Genomic DNA, 20212 nt, shown 5'->3' with positions numbered 1-20212 from the left:
GACAACATTCCAACCCTAATCCTGAAGGTTTGTTCTCCCGAACAGCCGCACCCATTGGCAAGCTATTTTAGTACACTCCATGAGAAAGTGAGGACTGCAGATGCTGGAGATCAGAGTGGATCAGTGTGGTGCTGGAAAAGACCAGCTGGTCAGGCAGCATCCAAGGAGTAGGAGAGTCGATGTTTCAAGCATTAGCTCTGCATCAGGAATGAGAGGGCATGGCCAAAGTGGTTTGACAGAGAAATGGACGGGGGGTGTGACTGGAGAGAAGGTAGCTGGGAATGCAATACATGGATGTAGGTGGAGGTGAAGGTGATAGATCTGAGAGGAGAGTGCAGTGGATGGGTGGAAAGGAGATGGACAGGTAAGACAGTTCAAGTGGGTGGTGTCAAGTTGCAAGTTTGGATCTGGGAGAAGGTGGAAGGAGGGGAAGTGAGGAAACTGGCGAAATCCAGATTTATCCAGTGTGGTTGGAGGGTCCCAAGGCAGAAGATGAGATGTTCTTCTTCCAAGGTTCGGCTGGCTAGAATTTGATAGTGGAGGAGGCCCAGGACCTGCATGTCCTTGGTGGAGTGGGAGGAGGAGTTACATTATTTGGTCACAGCGCGGTGAGGTTGTTTAGTGCATGTGTCTCAGAGATGTTCTCTGAAACTTTACACAAGTTAACATCGTGTCTCCCCAATGTATCGGAGACCACACCGAGAGCAATGTCTCGTTATCCACCTTGGGACCCTCCAACCACACGGGATCAATGTAGATTTCACTAGTGTCCTCATTTCCCTTTCCCCCACCGTATCCCACATCCAACCTTCCAACTTGGCACCACCTTCTTGATTGATCCGAGCTGTCAATCTTCCTTCCCACCTACCTGCTCCATCCTCCTCTCCAACTTGCCACTTTCACCCTCACCTTCGTCCAATTATCACATTCCCAGCTACCTTCACCCCAGCACCATCCCCCTCCCATTTACCTCTCAGCTCCCTCGGACCACCCTCTCATTCCTGATGAAGAGCTTATGCTCGAAACGTCGACTTTCCTGCTCCTTGCATGTTGTCTGATCTCCTGGGCTTTTACACCACCACCAAGAACTGTTTTAGTATGGTTTCTATATCTGTTCCAACTGGAACATGGAAAATCTATATGGCAGGCTGTGAACGAAATCAGGCAGAGAAAAAGATCCTATTACAGATAGGAAAGCATTTACTCAGTGATAACTTGTTGATAAATATTCACGTTGTGTTTTATTACGTCCGCTCATAGTTTGACCTTCTTACAGAATTAGATCAAACAGGAACAATGATCCAATCTCCAGCGGTTGTTTGAAACCGATTAGTCTTGATTTGAAGGCTATATTTGACTGAAACTCAAGTTCAGCAATTTTAAAGTGTTTCATCAATGTGTGACTGTGCTGTAAATTATAAAAAGGTCACTTTATGCCCGGCGTTTTTTTTTTAAGAGAGATTGTAAAGGCAGAGGTGCTGAACCTGCTTCGTGAGCTGGCATGCGTCAAAAATTTATGTTTTTTTTGGTTTAAACAATGGAAAGAGAGTGGCCATCTCTAACAGACCAGGCTTTCTCATTTCTTTTAGCTGTGGCTGTCAGAAGCTGTTTGGAGTTTCAAAAAAGTTGGAGCTTCAGTGCATTATTCCGAGCTGCTACTTTCTCTGATGTTGTTTCCTCCTGGCCCAGATAACTGCATGTAAGACACTGTATCAACATTTACTGTTTTTGCTAAGAGCTATGGTTACATGATGTTAATATATTGGAACAGTTAATTAGTAAGGTCCTATATATATTATTCGGTTAGGTTTTTAACTCATTAAATTAGTCTGGAATCTTATTTCTATTGTTTGTACATTAACTGTCGTGTTTAAATAAATTATGTTTTGCTTAACGTCGAATAGTTCATTGAGTTGCGTCACATCCGGAATACGCACACCATACCCAACCTGAAAATAAGTAAAGAGATAGGGCGTGGGTTCATGCTTAAAACAATTTGAGCAGGTCTGGTTTTATCTGGTCCATAAAAAAAACCTTCCATCAGAAGTTCAAAATGGGGATGCTCACTGATTGTTGCATTACAGTGAATCATCTATTACTGACATAGTTAGTAATAGATGATTCAGCTAAAACAAAAGCTGGATCGTATGAGGTTGTGCTAACAAATATCAAACAAGGTGTACTCCATGCCAGTGCCAGCGTTTATACAGATTAACTCAGAACTCTGTTATGTATAATGAGAAACCAACTCCAAGAGTCTCTTACGCTTGCATAACGGTGGATGGGGTACGATGCAGACACAAGTATTGTCTTCAGCTTTTAGCTTTTGCACTAAACTATTTATTAGAAACACTAACATTCCGATTCATGGTACTTAAACACATGAAAGCTTCGAATTTTACTGTTACATTGTTGGAAGAAGCAACTTGGATCACACAGCTTAAGTTAGAGTCTGTTTTCTCTCAGTGTTTTTTTTTGTGAGAAGGAAAGTCTCAAAACATTATTTATGCACAGTGATCATTTACAGTACTCTGTAACAGTATTACATGCTGTATCTAAAACACTATCATACAACATCAGTTAATGCATATCTCAGTTAGACCACCCATAAAAATTCCATGGACACAGATTAGGTGAGCAACTAACGTTTCAGCAACAAGTAACTCACCCCATGCAGCCCTAAAACCTGTCCTTTATTTCCAGACAAAGCTCAGACGTTTATAGTCATAGAGTATACAGAGTGCAAACAGACCCTACGATCCAACCAGTCTATGTTGTTTTTGTTGAATTGGGATCACTTGCCTGGATGAGTGCAGATTCAACAACATTCAAGAAGCTCGATTCTATCCAGAGCAAAGCAATTCACTTGACTTTCATCAAACTACAAGTATTGGTTTTCTGTGACACCCATAGGCACTGGAATCATTTTATAATAAGTACAGGATGAATCTGCATGTTATTCTCAGAAGTAAAATGGCATTAGACAATTGCAAAACATGTAACTTTCACCTCCAAGCCATGGGCCATCCTGATTTAGAACTATATTCCTGTTCTTCACTTATTCTGGATTACAAACGTAGTATGCAATTCTATAACATGGATTGCTGCGTGCAAAACAACAGATCATCACAGCATTCAGAAGACTAATCAGGAATAAGAATTACATGCTGGCCTTGTTAAAGAAGCAGACATTCTTTAAATGAATTTTAAAAAGAGAAAAGCCTGTTGGAATAATAAGAAGCCATGCAGTATCTAGAGCCTAGTACACATGAATGGAATTAATCTTGGTATGCTATTGTTTATTGTGAGATTAATCAAGTACAACTGTCGTGACAGATTATAGTTTGTGTACAAGCTTTATCAAGTCAGGGATGAACAACATGGAAACCTTGTTTGGTTCAACTCGCCAATGCCGACCAAATATTGCAACCTAATCTATTTCCACCTGCCAGTACCCGGCCCATAACCCTGCAAACCATTCCTATTCATATAGTCATCCAGATCCCTTTTAAATATTGCAATTATACTGGCCTCCACCACGTCCTCTGACAGCTCATTCCACAAACACATCATCATCTGCGTGAAAACGTTGACCCATAGGTCTCTTTTATATTTTTCCCGTCTCACCCTAAACCTATGCTCTCTAGTTCTGGTCTCCCCCACCCCAGAGAAAATACCTATTTTTCTATCCATGCCTCTCATGATTTTAAAAACCTCTATAAGGTCAGCCCTCAGCCTCTGACACTCTAGGGAAATAGCGCAGCCTATTTAACCTCCCCCTATGGCTCAAATCCTCCAACCCTTGCAACATCCTTGTAAATCTTTTCTGAACCCTTTCAAGTTTCACAACATCCTTCCAATAGGAAAGAGACCCAAATTGCATACAATATTCCAAAAGTGGCCGAATCAATGTCCTGTACAGCCAGAACATGATCTTCCATGTATTATTCAGTTTTCATCACCTTACCTGAAAACTAAATAATTGTTGTGGAAGCAGGTCAGATGAAGCTCAGTCCACCAATTTATGGAATGAAGGGTTAATCGTGGCACAACAGTTTGAACAAGTTCGATCAAGGTGGATAGCGTTTATCAGAATCAGATATAATTTTGTTTAAGCATACACAATCCTAAGTGGAAGTGGCTAGTGGATGATCAAATGTGTTTTCCCCAAACTGAGGAAGGAAAGTGGCAAGAGAAAGTGCTTTCAGCTCATTCATCCTGTTACAGAGAATAGTGCGATAACTTAGTCCATCAGACATGTTACAGGGAACATGCGGTGTTCATTCAACCACTTTACAGTAACTCCATTAACTTTCCAATTTCAGAAAGCAATCAAAGGTCTCGTCGTTTTCATTCTCATGTGAAGTCTTTTTGAATGTGAATACTTGTATTTCTTCCAATTATTGAACACATTCAGCTGCAGGTGGTTAATAGACACATTTGGCAGGTAGGCATAAAAATGTTTCAAGGGGATTTGTCAAGCCTCAAGAAATGCCCTTCCAAACATCATATATCCTTTGGGACACATTATAAAATGAAGCGAAATCAATACCAATTCATTATCAACCAACCTTGCAAGTTATACACCACTAATACTACGAAGAGAAGCACCATGATTAGAGAATAACACAGAGAGAAAAGATATCCACAAATGAATATTTTCGAACATCACAGAAAAAAAACACAATTATAGAACTGTATCGACCATTCCTGCTATATTTAATAACTGGACAGTGAAATTTTATCGGATTGTACTATCTTTGCATAAAATTACACATTATTTATATTTTTTAGTCCATATGGTGCCAAAGTTGTTCAATATAGTCAATCATAACAGATGTACATGTTCGAGGGCACCATTGATTATCGACTATATTTGACGTGGGGACGGCGTGGTGGGCCTATTTCATGAAATACTGCAGGGGTACAGTAAAAGCATAAACAATTGGGGCTAGCGGAAGGTTAACATTACTCACCCAGTAACAGTGAAGGATTTGTCAATACATTCTGTAGTAAGGACGTCATGTGGTGTACAGAACAACTGGTATATGGTATTTTTGCATGTGTTTCCTGTGGTTGGAACTTCCAGGTGTGAGAGCTTGTGGGATTAGAAGATATTGTCGATGTCACATTTTTTAACTTTTACCATCGACATTTTAGCAGAAAGTGTGAAGATCTAAGATTTGAATTTCGGCTGTTATCAGAAGCAACAATTATATGTAGAATTTCATTAACCACAAAACGGCTTTTCAATTTAAAATAACATAACAAAATGGCTTTAGGTTTTTCTTTGACACTTGAACTGATGCTTTGCTGAGTTGGTTGTATTTCAAGATAAGAGTTTTCGTAATATGAGTCATAAGGCAGTGATTGTTATTCAAAATAACCTTGAACTAGCAAGCATGGAATGATTTTGTGCATGGAACGGTCTGCTTCTCAAGAAATGTCATTGGATTACCCTGCTTTAAATCATGTCACTTTATTACATTTCATTGGTCTTTTCTTGTAATTAAGGCAGTGCTGTCTTTTAAAAACATTATAAATAATGTGTAATTTTCAAATGTAATTGCGCCATTTCTCCACGGAACACAGAAGCTATTAACCTCAATGTTGTTGGACAAATCTGTGCCTGACTTCCTTAATTTATTAAACTGGTAACGTTGCTTTAAACAGACCATACTCCTAGAGACTCTCTCGACCGATCTCGAGACCGAGGGGTCCCCCCAGGGATTCTAGATCTTCAAGTGAAGGCGGTAGATGCTGAAATGTCAGAATCGAAAAGTGTGGCAGTGGAAAAATACAGCAGGTCAGACAGGCAGCATCTGAGGAACAGGAGAGTCGATGTTTTGGGCATAGGCCCTTCATCAGGAATGTGGAAAGGAAAGGGGGCTGAGAGATAAATCGGAGGGTGGGGCTTATCCGAAGGTAGTTGGGTAGGTGACAGGTGGATGCAGCTCACCAGTAATTGTGATAGGTCAGTGAGAAGGAAAATAGACATGTCGGAGATATCAAGAGGGAAGTACTGAGTTGGAGTATTGGATCTGGAATGTGGTAGTGGGGGGAGATTTGGAAACTAGTGAAATTGACATTGATGCTGAGTAGTTGAAGGGTCCCGAGGTGGACGATGAAGGTGTAGTCAAGGTAGCTGTGGGAGTCGATGGGTTTGAAATATATACCTGTATTCATCTGGTCGATAGAGTTGGAGACAGAGAGTTCCAGGAAAGGGGGGGAGGTGTCCTAGATTTTTAAGGTGAACTTAAGGTCAGCGTGAACGTTGTCACTGAAGGTGATGAACTGTTCCACCTCCTCATGGGAGCACGAGGTGGCGTTGAGATAGTCATCAATGTAGTGGAGGAAAAGATGAGGAATGATGCCATATAAATGAGCAAGATGGATAGTCCCATGTAGCCAATAAAGAGGCAGGGATAGCTGGGACCCATGCGTGTGGCTATAACTACCCCTTTCATCTGATGGAAGTGGGACGATTCAAAGTAGAAGATATTGAGAAAGAGGATCATTTCTGCCAATCGGATGAGTGTGGTAGTGTAAGGGTATTGGATGGTCAGCAGAAGAGGTAGAAGCAGAGGGCTCGGAGGCCTTTGCAATGTCGGATGGACATGCATAATGACTGGTTGCCCACGGTGAAGATGAGGCATTGGGGCCGGCGATAAGAAAGTCATGGAGGAGTTGGAAGGTGCGGGTTGTGTCCTGAATGTATGTGGGGAGATCCTGGACCAAGCAGGACCGGATAGTGTCAAAACATGAGAAGATAAGTTCGGTGGGGGAGGAGCAGTTGGAGACAAAATGTTGACCAAGGCAGTCAGGGTTGTGGATTTTGGGTAAGGATATAGAGGACAATTGGCAACAATAAACTTGAATTCAAACATAACCTGCAACATCTTGCCCGGCATATACGCTTTCCACCATTCCCATTAAGTCAGGTGGACAACTTTATTTAATCAATAATTCAAAGCAATTCATCATTAAAGGAGATGGGGTGATAGGGGAACATGTTATTTATTGAAAACAAACCTCTTCTTTAACAGTTGACAATAGATTCTTAATCTACCATGAAATATTGATTGATTCATGATGACTCTTTTAAATTAGACTTTAATTCCAATTTTTTTCCTTTGAATTTAATTTTCATCAGCAGCTGTCGAGGGTTTTGAAACAGTACCTTGAGTGTAATAACCGAGCTTCTGAATTAACCATCTAGTGGCATTACTACTCCAACACCTGACTTTCAATTGTGAAGCAACTCCAGAGCCAAAAACATGTAAACATTTCTGATTCGAATGCTTGCAGCTGGGCAAATAATCAGAAGGAAATTGTGACGTTAAATTCTGGATTTAACAAAAACTTAAATGAAGATTTATTCAGCAACTACAGTGAAGCAGAAGGGGAGACTGGAGATATTCGGGAAGAGGCAGAGGACATAATTGGTCATGGAAAGGGTAAATATGATACACGAATCAGCTGAGAGCAGAAGGGACCCTTGAGGTTCTGAACAGTTTTGTTTATTTCAGAAATTTGTGAGTGGGATGTACAAAATTTGCAGATAAGCAATGGAGTTTGTGATTGAAACTGAAGGTAATAGTTTCTGTCATTGTAAAATGTAGACAACAGAAATAGCAATAAAATTAATCATAGTTCATAAATTAGTATTTAGACAGGAACAAGAGACTTACCAGGAACACCAGCAAGAGCCAGGATGGGATAGTAACCCGCCTGAATAATCATCAGCATGGCTTTGATCCGCCATGATAATGATGCCGAATCCTGAGAAAGAAGGTAAATACCCATGGATAGACTCCTGTTCATTGTTGTTATTTTCCAGTCGAATGTTCTCCGATTCTCATCCCTTTGTTGTAACATTCAAGTCTACTACTCCAAGTTTCTGAACCATCATTTTCATATTCCAATATATTTGTCTCAGATTCTGATTGCTCCCTGTCTGTGGCTCTCTCCCTCTGGAGCCCTTGATCCCTGTTCGTGTCAGAGGTGATACTCCTGCTGATGCGATCCAAAAATATATCGATAGTAGTTCCTTACTAATATGAGAGTGCAACCCTTCAGTGAGATATTTGGATCCATGGAGACTGAAATTAATCATGGTCATTAAACAAATATATTCAGTTAACACATGTCAGTGCAGCAGAAGTTGTTGACGTCATTAACTTTTGGCCTTATCACCAATTTCAAACTGCCCAAGGGATGTTAGTGATGAGGGTGAAAGATAATGTCTTCACTCTGCAAATTGGATGCTTATTGTTATGTTGTTCAGATGCAATGCTGTAGCGAAATACGCAATAGCCAATCAAGAGGTTGTTACTTTGCTGAATTCTCCTCCACTGCAATAACTTCCAACCAAACGACTATTTTTAGGCAGTCATGATTTGGAGATGTCAGTGTTGGACTGGTGTGTACAAAGTTAAAAATCACACAACGCCAGGTTATAGTCCAACAGGTTTAATTGGAAGCACACCAGCTTTCAGAGCACCGCTCCTTTATCCAATGATTGTGGAGGACACAATTGGAGGACACAATTGTAAGGCACAGAATTTATAGCAAAAGTTTACAGAGTGATGTAACTGAAATTATACATTGAAAAATACCTTGAGCATCTGATGAATACCATGGTAGTTTCAATTCTTTCATGTGTAAATCACAAAACGTTTTTATAAAGTTGCATTCTCAGGTTAGCTGTAACAACTGCTGTTAGCGAGACAATATGTTGAAGATGTTAGCCCCCTGTGTTCTCTGTCTATGCCATGATGTTTAGATTGATTCTAATCTAAAAAGTGAGATAACAGAGTTTTACATGAATTCATGCAGTTTCTTTAGCAAAGTATAATGTAACACTGCAAGTACAAATTCTCCCCACAAATATATGCATGAATGTGGGTCTTTATGTCTGTCTGTGTGTGTGTTTCTCTGGGTTGGGGGTTCTGTGTGTGAGAGAGATTATGTTAAGTCTGTGAGGAGATGGATGTGTGAGTGTGAGAGTGTGTGTTCGTGTTTCGGGTGGGGTTGTGAGTGTCTGTGTGAGAGAGTGTATATGTGTGTGCATGAGTGTATAGTGGTCTAAGTCTTTGAGAGGATGCCTGTGTGAGTGTGGGAGTGTGTGTGTCTGTCGGGTGTGTGTGAGTGTCTGTGTCCGTGTCTGTGCATATGTGTGTCTGTGTGTATGTGTGTGTGTCTGTGTGTGTGTCTGTGTGTGTAGGAGTGTCTGTGTGTGTGTATAGTGCAATGGTGGTCACCTGTTATGTGACATGAACCCAAGGTCCCGGTTGAGGCCCTGCCTATGGGTACGAAACTTAGCCATTAGCCTCTGGTCGGACACTTTTCGCTGCTGCCTATCCCGAAGTCTGCCTTGGATGATGGTCACCCGAAGGTCCGAGGTCGAGTGTCCTGGATAATTGAAGTGTTCCCCAACTGGGAGGGAACACTCCTGTCAATTGATTGTTGTGTGGTGCCCATTCATCTGCTGTCATAGCGTTTGCAATGTACCAAGCCTCAGGGCATCCTTGCCTGCAATGTAGAAGATAGAAAATGTTGGCTGACTCACATGAGTACCTGCCACGTACAAGGTGGGAGGGGTCCCAACGTGTAATGGTGGTATCCATGTTCACACTCTGATACGTCTTTCGTCTTGCAGTGCCTACCATGACAGCGTTGTATGGAATTGTCCTAAGACAACTCAATCAATCTAAACATCATGGCATAGACAGAGAACACAGGGGGCTAACACCTTAAACGTATTCTCCAGCTAACATCAATTGTTACCGCTAACTTGAGAATGCAACATTTTAAAATAAAAGGTTTTGTGATTTACACATGAAAGAAGTGAAACTATCATGGTATTCGAAAAGATGAAAGACTCAATAGACAATGAAGGTATTTTTCAATGTATAGTTTCAGATACATCACACTGTAAATTTTTGCTTTAAATCCTGTGCCTTAAAATTGTATCCTCCACAACCACCTGATGAAGGAGCGGTGCTCTGAAAGCTAACGTGCTTCCAATTAAACCTGTTGGACTGTAACCTGGGGTTGTGTCATTTTTAAATTTCTAGGCAGCATTGCCCTGAACGCAAAAAGGAAATGCGGTATGTATGAACTTCCCACTTTCTGTTCAGTCGAGGTAACGTTGTATATTCAACTCACAAAATACTTTATCAACTTTTAAATTAAATCTGACAACACATTTTCGCACAGTTTATTTGCTGTAAAGCAGGATCTTCCAGTCTTATTGTCCTCAGCCCAAAAACAAACATGATAATTATAGTTTTCTTGTTCAATGAAACTCATGGATTAAAGGTTGAGTGACCAAGATTGCCCACGAGGCTGAAAGGAATCGTGGACAGTTGCTATGGAGACTGAAGGTGTGAAGCTGATACTCCCCAGCTGCATTAATCAAACATCACCTTTTGCTGACAGAAGAAAAAGAAATGACAAAACAAAATACATTCAGAGGACAAAATAGCGAGGAACAATGTGAACATACTATGATGATTTGTATGGCTGTGGTCCCAGTGAACATAAAGGCAACGGAAATTGACTTCATGTACACCAACTAGCCACGAAACGACATGACCAGCTATCCTTAGTAGCCACACACTCAGATGACAAGCAACACGAGTTCGACTGGGACAACACTACCATTATAGGACAAGCCAAACAGAGAACAGCAAGGGAATTCCTAGAGACATGGCACTCATCCATAGATTCAATCAATAAGCACATCGACCTGGACCCAATATACTGACCACTGCAACGGACAGCTGGAACTGACAACCGGAAGCGGCAGAGACAAATCACTATAAATGCTGGAGGAAAGATCACAGAAGCGCTACACAGGAGGCTCCCAAGCACTGAGGGTGTCACCTAGACAGGGGAAGAAACATCCGCAACACAAATTCGGTGAACAGAACCACAACAAAAATCAAAATGCTGGAGAAGATGGAAATCTGAAGGGAAAACAGAAAAATGTGAAGACACTCAGCAGATCAAGCAGCACCTGGAGAAAGAGAAAGTGTGTTAACAATCTGTGTGAAATATAAATTGCATTTGAATTGAATTTATTGTCACAGGAACCAAGGTGCAGTGAAAAATTTTGCCTTGAGAGCAATACAAACAGACCACATAATTAAGTAGCATAGATAAGTAATTAATAGTTAATCAGTGCAAAAACAAAAGCACAGGTACAAGCGAATGTTAAGAATGGTGAGTCCATTCAGTATTATTACAAAAGTTTGGTAGAAACTGTTTTGAAACCGGCTGGTGCGAGTTTCCGGCCTTCTGTACCTTCTCCCTCATGGTAGAGGTTGGAGGAAAACATTGCTCGGGTGGGGTGAAACTTTGAAAATGCTGGCGGCCTTTCCTTGACAGCGGGTCCGGTAGATGGATTCTACACATGTAATTGTTCGGGCCAAGTTCACCACTCTCTGTAACCATCTTCGATCTTGAACGGTACACTTGCCATACCAGGTCGTGATACATCCAGACAGAATGCTCTCAATGGCGCACCTATACAAGTCAATAAGGGTGTTCACCGTCATGCCAAATATCCTCAGCTGCCTGAGGAAGAAGAGACGTTGTTGGGCCTTTGTAACCAATGTGTCCACGTGAAGAGTCCAAGAAAGCTTGTTGTGGATGACTACTCCCAGAAGGTTGACACTCTCCACTTTTTCCACCTTTGTGCTGTTAATTAAATGAAATGAAAACGGAAAAATGTGAAGACATTTAGCAGATCAAGCAGCACTTGGAGAGAGAAACGGTGTTAACAATCCGTGTGTATTATGAATTGAACTTGAATTAAATATTGTCACGTGTACCGAAGCACAGTGAAAAGTTGAGGGCGGGCATGAATAACATCCCACCAAAAGTCAATAATGAGTTCCTTGGAGCTAGATTGTTCTCAGTGCACACTTTTTCCAGGTCTTCCACCTCCCATCTGTATTCTGTTTTGTCGCCATCAGAGATTTGCCGACTATGGTGGAGTCATCAGCGAAGTTGTACATGGCATTAATCTGGAGTTTGTCAATGAAGTCATGGGTATACAGTGAGTACAATACGGGACTGTGTCCGCACCCCTGTGGAGGGGGGGGGGGGCTCCGATGTTGAGTGTTAGTGAGAATGAAATATTGTCCCCAATCAATACTGATTGTGGCCTGTGGGTTAGGGAACTGAGTAACCAGTTGCAGAGAGTGGGGCTTGGTCCGACATCACTAAATTTTGGAATAAGTCTCGAGGGGATAATAGTGTTGAAGGCTGAAATGTAGTCAATGAGTAGGATTCTTATATCGCTCTTCTTGGTGTCAAGATGTTCCACGGAAGAGTGAAGGGCAAGTGATATGGCATCTCACATGGATCTGTTCGTCCGAGAGGCAAATTGGAGTGGGTCAAAAGTAGTGGGTAAGCTGGAGTTGATTAATGCAAAGTACTTGCAAAGTACTTCAGCACATTAGAACCAGCTCTGATGAAAGATTGTGTTGGACTCCGAATGGTAATTCTTGTTCAGTCTCCACTGATGCTGACATCAATTCTGCGTTTCTCCAGCACGTTCAATTTTTAATTCTAGACTGCGACAGGTTGTCTGATTTGAACAGAAAAGCAAACCCCTCTTCTAGTTGACTTTGAAGCATTTGATTATTGGCATCAAAAAAGAAATTTGTAAACTTGCCAAATTTGAAATATTAGGAAACTTCATTTTTGGAGTTTATGGTGATAACTTGTGATTGAAAGGTTGAATTCAGTGGCGTTGATATAAATCCACTGAAAGTAACTGTTTGGAAATGTTGAAATCATAGTCTTGATGTCCTGCCACACTCCAGGCAGGTGAGATCTGCAATAGCAGCTCAGTTTGGATGATGGCATCTCTATATTTCAAATGTCAACATAGCCAGATCCTTCCTTCTAACACTGCTGAACTGATAATCTGTAGAGTATCACCAAACTCAGCCTCTGACTTAACAGATTGTAGACTGCTCCTGAGGCTGGAACCCGACAACGAGCTGTGTCTTCATCAGTTCCTATTTATGAACTTTCTCTCACTCAGAAACTGGCAACTGCGTGGCTTCACTGTTCTGATACAGTTAAAAATCACACAACACCAGGTGATCATCCAACAGGTTTACAAGGATTTATCAGCTTTCAGTACTTCCAAATAACCTTTTGGACTATAACCTAGTGTTGTATGATTTTAGCGTTGTCCACCCCAGGCCAACAACCGGCACCTCCACGTCATTTTCTGATGTAGGTGTGGCACATTAATGCAATAAAGGCTTACCTCCCTGAGACATAAGATAACACTGTGAAAAGACAAAAGATCCTATTAATAGGTCACAATTATCTATGGCCCTGCTGGTCACTGGCAGGCAGAGTGTATTGGTTCTCCCTAATAATTCTGGAGAATGTGGCACAGATCTACCATCTTGAACCTCTTCTATCGATGAGTTTCAGATACACGGAGAGAGCTGTTTGGAAGGGAATTCCAAGATTTGTTACATTGATAGTGAAGGAACAGAGATTTCGTCTCTATTCGGGATGGTATATGATCTGGAAGACTTGCTTTTACCATTACCGACTCGGGGCCATTTCTTTTATGAACCTCTCGTGCAATATATAGGGAGAGAAATGATTGATCTGTAAAATCAACAATATTGTTTTTTTTGGCATTTATGGCACAGACCAGACCAGACCAGACCAGACCAGAAATTGCACAGACCAGAAATTTTTCTGTTTCCTATGAATCACAATTTTGCTCTGGTTCCTTGATCATTCAATCCGTTACAACGAGGGCCAGGGCAAGCACACTCTCCTCACTTCAAATTACACAGGGACACCTGCTGCAATAATAAAGAATGAAAGAAAAAACAGATCTCAGTTTTTTTTAACAATGTTCTCACGGAATTCTCAATATTCAAATGACAATGAATGCGTGGAAGTCAGATTCTGTTGGGAGACATTGGTCCAATTTGAACTGAGGCGGTTTTATTAAGCGCCACCATAGAGGGACGAAAAGAAACTCAATTTTGTGCAATGTGCATATCTAGAAAATAGAAGAAAATGGAGGTGATACTTTGTGAACTTCCAATTGATGGTTCTTGTCAACAATGCACAGTTAGCAGCTATATTCCAAATTAACATCATTGCATGTATTATCACTCTTTGCTAAGCCCAGCACCGTCCATCAATGTTTACAAACATTGAGCATAATTCACATACTTGTTGAAAGAATCGCCTAGAGATAGCACCAGCACTTATTCCATCTGATTGCATTAGATAAAATAACCCTATATATTGGAGATCACAACGCGCAGTTTGAAGTTAAATTGACAACAGTTTATTGCTATGGTTATATCGCAGAAGAGAAATTGACTAAGCTGAAACAGTATAGACAGCCTGGCCAGGTAGTCGAGAATTCTCCTCCTCAAGCTGAGGATAAACCCAGGTTTTATGGGAATCTTGTGCAATAAATTAAAATGGGAAAGATACAATGTGTTTGGAAATGGATTAATCTAGTTACAATGATGCTAATCGGATGAATGTCCTGATTCTCAGTACAATGTTACTCCCTGTCGGCATCAATGGGTCAGGAGCTTCCATTCCTCTTCACAGGTAGGTGTTAATGTCTCCTCTGAAATAGTAAGGTTTCCATTGTCCTGTCCTGGGAGCAATGCTCTTGGTGGTGCCTCTCTGCCTGACCTGTTCTTTGTGTGGCTTTGGTATTGCTGGGTTGCGATGTCCTCGGGGCTTTGGGATGGCTGTTTTGCTCTGTTAGTGGGTGCTGGGATGTGTATTTCCTTGTCTTCGAGTGCTGTCTGGTTTCACTTGTCAGCCTGCTTGGTCCCTGCTGAAGCATTCTGAGGATTTGTGGTATAATTTGGCCATGTTTGCATTCTATGATCTGTGTTGGCCTATTATGGGTTGGCAGGGTGACAGGTCATTTCCCACAATTCCCCCTTTTTTTTAGGGGTGTGGAGAGAAGGTGGCAATGTAGCCAGAGCCAGTGGGGTTGTCGGCTGGGGGGTACGGCTTGTTTTCAGACAGATAGCTCCCGGTGTCTACCTGACCATGGCTAAGCAGACGTTATCGCAGGGGCAGGGAAATTCTCCCAGTGGATCTGTGCTAGCTGGGTGGCGGAGAGGGTAGCAGTACTGCACACAGGCATACAAATGTCTTGCCCCTTGTCCCTGTTCACCAGCAAGCCACAATGTGATGGTCAGACAGGCCAGGCTGAGTGTGCTGATGTTGATGGCTGCAGCGAGCAGCTGGATCAATCCTTGATGGTCGGAGTGGTGTCTTCCTCTGTGTAGTCCTTGTTCATTGGTGATGGAGCCCCCTTGCAGCGGGTTTCATGTGTCCATTCACGCCGTCCTTGCAGTTTCACACCTGTCTGGGTCGTCATTAGGATCAGGTACGGTCATTTCCATCTAGCGGATAGAGTATCTTTTTCTCGTGATTGTATCATGACATAGTCCCGGGGTCAGAACGGATGAATGGGCATTGATTGGGGCGTGAGTGACACGACCCTGACCTGGTCACGTGTCACGCTAATGCTCCTGCTAAATGCCTGGACATTATCTAGCAGGGCCCCTTATGTCAGAATAAGCACTGAATCTGTGGAGAGTTTCGGGGGTCTGGTCGCAGTGGGCATGGGCTGCCCCATAAGTACTTCAAAAGGGGTGCAACGTGTCCCCCCAGGACGTTGTTTGCCAGGTTAAATCATATAGTTTGTCGATATGGGCGTATGTCGGGAGCATGCAATTGATGTGAGTCTGTAAAGCCAGCTTCTCATTCTCTGTTAAGATGATGCCTGCTGAAGAGTCCCAGACCTCGTTAAAGTGAGTAATGAAGCCCGTCCGTTTTCTGCAGATACTGGGTAGCAGCACCAAAGTCTGCATGCTGTCTTGTAACAGCTTCTATCGCCTCTTTCACAGTGATGTCCATCCATCTGTCCCGTCTGCAACAGTGTCCCAGGGTTTTGTGGGGAAGTGAATGGTAGGGCAAATGGTCGCCCAGTGGGTACCATATGCGATTTGTAACAGGGTCTGCATATCTTGCGGCAGACAGTTGTAAATTGTGGAAATTTGTCGCAGCCAATTATAGAATGTGAGTGATCCTTTCAGTGGGTCTGGCGCATCTTGCAACATGGCCCAGACATCTGCTTGGGTCCAGTGCTTATCAAGGGAGTAGATCCACCATGGGGATCAAGTTCCTCAGCAACAAGGTGAAGTGTGGGGTACAGAGGGAAGGAGGCTGAGAGCGGTCCTTTTTTACAGAGAGTTTTCGATGCTCTGTGATTTTCAACTGGCGGTGGGGGAGGGGGTCGTGGGAGCTGACCACTCCCTTCGGCCACGAAGGGTCGCCAAACCTGCCTTCCCTATTCTACTCTCAGACAATATTGGCTGGTGACCTCTATAAACAGGGTATTCCCTACCTTACTCTCCGAGCGTCAGTGGTTAACGTGGTGCTTGTTACTTCCTTGAGAGAGTCGGTGTCCGTGTACTGCTGCCACAGCAGGACATGTTAGACTTGTCCCCGGGGCGCTCCTTCTCTCGAGGTTTGGGGTCCCATAACCTCATGGACCTCCGGTTCGAGTTAGGAATAGAGAACAGACTGCAGCACTGACAAAGACAGAAATAAACAGGACACACAGACGAGACAAATGTAGGACAAACACAAGACAGACAAACAAAACAGCAGGGCCCCTGTCAATTTCCCATGATCTGTAGATATCCCAATATTAAAGCAAAAATATAATCGGTGATCTCTCCTTCTATCTTGCCAGACTTTCTCTGCCTGCCAGTCTTTCCCCTGGCTGGATCAGGATCTTGACACAAGCCCTGGCTCAAATTAGTTAAAATTTAGTAGAGTGATTTTGGAACTTACCCGACTACAAAATTGTAGGTAGGGCATTCCACGCCCTTATCACTGTCTGAATAAAGAACCTGTCTCTCACATCTGTCTTAAATCTGTCACCCCTCAATTTGTACTTATAGCCCTCGTACAAGCAGACGTCATCATTCTCGGAAAAAGCACTTTCACTATCTTCGTATCTAATCCTCTGAACGTCTTGCTTGTCTCTATCAAATCCCCTCTTAGCCTTCCTCTTGAGAATAGACCCAAGTCTCTAAGCCTTTCCTGATAAGACCTTCCCTCCACCCTAGGCAACACCCTGGCAAACCTCCTCTGTACCTCTTCCAATGCTTCCACATTCTTCCTGAAATGGGGCGACCAGAACTGTACACAATATTCCAAGTGCGGTCTCACTAGCGTTTTGTTTAGTTTCAGCATGACATTCCGGCTCCAGGACTCAATCCCTCTACCAATGAAAGGCATAACACAACGTATAACTTAACAGCACTATCACCTGGGTGGCAACTTTCAGGGATCTGTGTACATGGACACTCTGCACATCCACACTAGCAAGAACCCTTCCATTGACCAAGTACTCTGCCTTCATGTTATTCTTCCCAAAGCGCATCAACTCACATTTAGCTGCATTGAACTTCATTTGCCACCTTTCAGACCAATTCTGCAGTTTATTCAAGTCCCCCTGCAACCTGCAATATTTTTCCACACTGTCCACTCGTACACTGACTTCAGTGTCATCTGCAGACTTACTAACCCATCCACCTATGCCTGCATCCAAGTCATTTATAAAAATGATAAACAGCAGTGCTCCTAAAACAGATCCTTGTGACACACCATTAGTAACCAGATTCCAGGCTGAATATTTTCCATCAACAACCACTCGCTGCCTCCTCTCAGAAAGCCAGCTTCTAATCCAAACTGCTAAATAACCCTTAATCCCATGCCTCTGCATTTTCTTCATGTATGTGCATCTGTGAGTGTGTGTGTGTGTGTGTGTGCGCGCGCGCGTGTGCAAATGTTTATTATTCTCCCTCTCTGTTGCCAGCTCCTTTCTGAGGATTCCTCACATGAAAGAAATTTGATTCTCTCCATCTCTGCATCGTTCAGGTTTCAGTTCCCAAATCGAGTGCTGAACCAGGCATGATCCTGTTGAACAGTAGATCACTCTCGAGGAGCTCAATGGCCTCTTCCTGTTCCTGATTCGGATGGTCGTATGCTCGTTACACTATCTCCCAGCTCTTGGCCAGTTCCATGGTGGCTATGACTACACAAGAGACTGATCTGAGGAGTTCTCCAGTTCCGAGAGTCTCTGAGTGAACGAGCCTTTCTGGATTGGAGTTCCAGACTCTGCGTGAGAGGTGAAATCTCCTCGAGGCTCCTCTTAGTTTCTGACTGCAAGGTGGAGCAGGCTAGTGACGGGGAAGTGAAAAGCAGGAAGATGTGCTCTCTTCTCCATTTCGGAATGACGTGTGTGAGTATGTTGTGTCCTTCATCAGATTACCGAGCTATCCCTCCTGGCTGCTACCAATGAGCGAGCTGCCTATTATTGGGTTAAACTATGGGTGCCCCAGCACTGGTTGGTTAGTTCAGCTGACTAGGCAGTGATTCACAATGCAGAGTGAAACCAGCAGCGTGGGTTCACTTCCCACACGGACTGAGTTTCCCATGAAGAACTCTCCTTCTCAACCGAACCCATCGCCTGCGGTTCAGTGACACCTCGGTTAAAATACCATCAGTCATCTCTCTCTAATGAGGAGCTGCACTGTGGTCTATTAAGTCTACAGTGACATTGCATTTCCTTAACACTATCTCCCAGCTCTTGGCCCGTTCCATGAAGGCTATGACTACACAAGAGACTGATCTGAAGAGTTCTCCAATTCTGAGAGTCTCTGAGTGAACCAGCCTTTCTTGGATGGATTTCCAGATTCTGAGTGAGAAGTGAGATCTCCTCGAGACTTCTCTTGGTCTCTGACTGCAAGGCGAAGCAGACCAGTCACGGGGAAGTGAAAAACAGGCCAGATGTGCTCTCTTCCACGTTTCGGAATGACATGTGCGAGTATATTGTTGGTTTATCAGATTACATGCAATCCCTCCTGGTTGATATTAAGGTGTGGGCTGCCTATGATTGAGCTGGATAGGCAATGGTTTATAATGCAGAATGAAGCCAACAGCGTGGGTTCAATTCGCACACTGTCTGAGTTTACTATGAAGGGCTCATCGCCTGAGGTTCGGTGACATCCCTTCACCCTGGTTAAAGCACCATCAGTCATCTCTCTCGAAGAGGAGCTGCTCTCCAGTGACATTGCATCTGGAGCACTGTAGACAGAACTGTTCACCACTCTGACAGAGGGATGTTAATGTGTTGGAAGCATCAAAGATGGTTTACTGGTCTAATACCCCTTGGAATATGTTGAGGTTCTGATGCGCCAACCTGTAGAAACAATCTGAAGACCACCTAACCTATACTATTCCATTCTTGTCCACATGCCTAACCAATGCCCATTTAAATGCCCTTAAAATTGGCGAGTCTACTACTGTTGCAGATATGCATTCTAAGCCACTACTACTCTATGAATAAAGAAACTACCTCTGACTTCTGTCCTATTATGTATCACCCCTCAATTTAAAGATATGTCCCCTCTTGCTAGCCATCACGCTCGGTGGAAAAAGGCTCTCACTGTCCACCCTATCTAACCCTCTGCCTATTTTATATGACTCAATTAAGTCGCCTCTCAATCTTCTTCTCTCTAATGAAAACAGCCTCAATTCCCTCAGGCTTTCCTCAAAAGACCCTCCCACCATACCAGTCAACATCCTAATAAATCTCCTCGGAACCCCTTCCAAAGCTTCCACCTCCTTCCTATAATGTGGTCACGAGAACTGAATGCTCCAATTGTGGCTGCACCAGAGTTTTGAACAGCTGCAACATGATCTCATGGTTCCAAAACTCAGCCCCTTTAGTAGTAAAAGCTAACACATCGAATGCCTTCTTAACAAACTTATCAAACTGTGTGGCAACTTTCAAGGATCTATGTGCAAAGACACCAAAATCTCTCTGCTCATGTACACTACCAAAAATCTTACTATTAGCCCAGTACGCTGAATTGCTGTTACTCCTTCCAAAGTGAATCACCTCGCACATTTCTGCATTAAACTCTATTTGCCACCTCTCAGCCAAGCTCTGCAGCTTTTCCTCTGTAACCTACAACATTCTACGGCACTATTCAAAACTCTACCGACCTTAGTGTTATCTGCAAATTTACTAACCCATCCTTCCATGCCCTCATCCAGATCATTTATATAAATGACAAATAACAGTGGACCCAGA

The sequence above is a fragment of the Chiloscyllium punctatum genome, chromosome 47 (assembly GCF_047496795.1).
Source record: "Chiloscyllium punctatum isolate Juve2018m chromosome 47, sChiPun1.3, whole genome shotgun sequence".
Lineage (NCBI taxonomy): Eukaryota > Metazoa > Chordata > Chondrichthyes > Orectolobiformes > Hemiscylliidae > Chiloscyllium > Chiloscyllium punctatum.
This window is presented reverse-complemented; position numbering follows the sequence as displayed.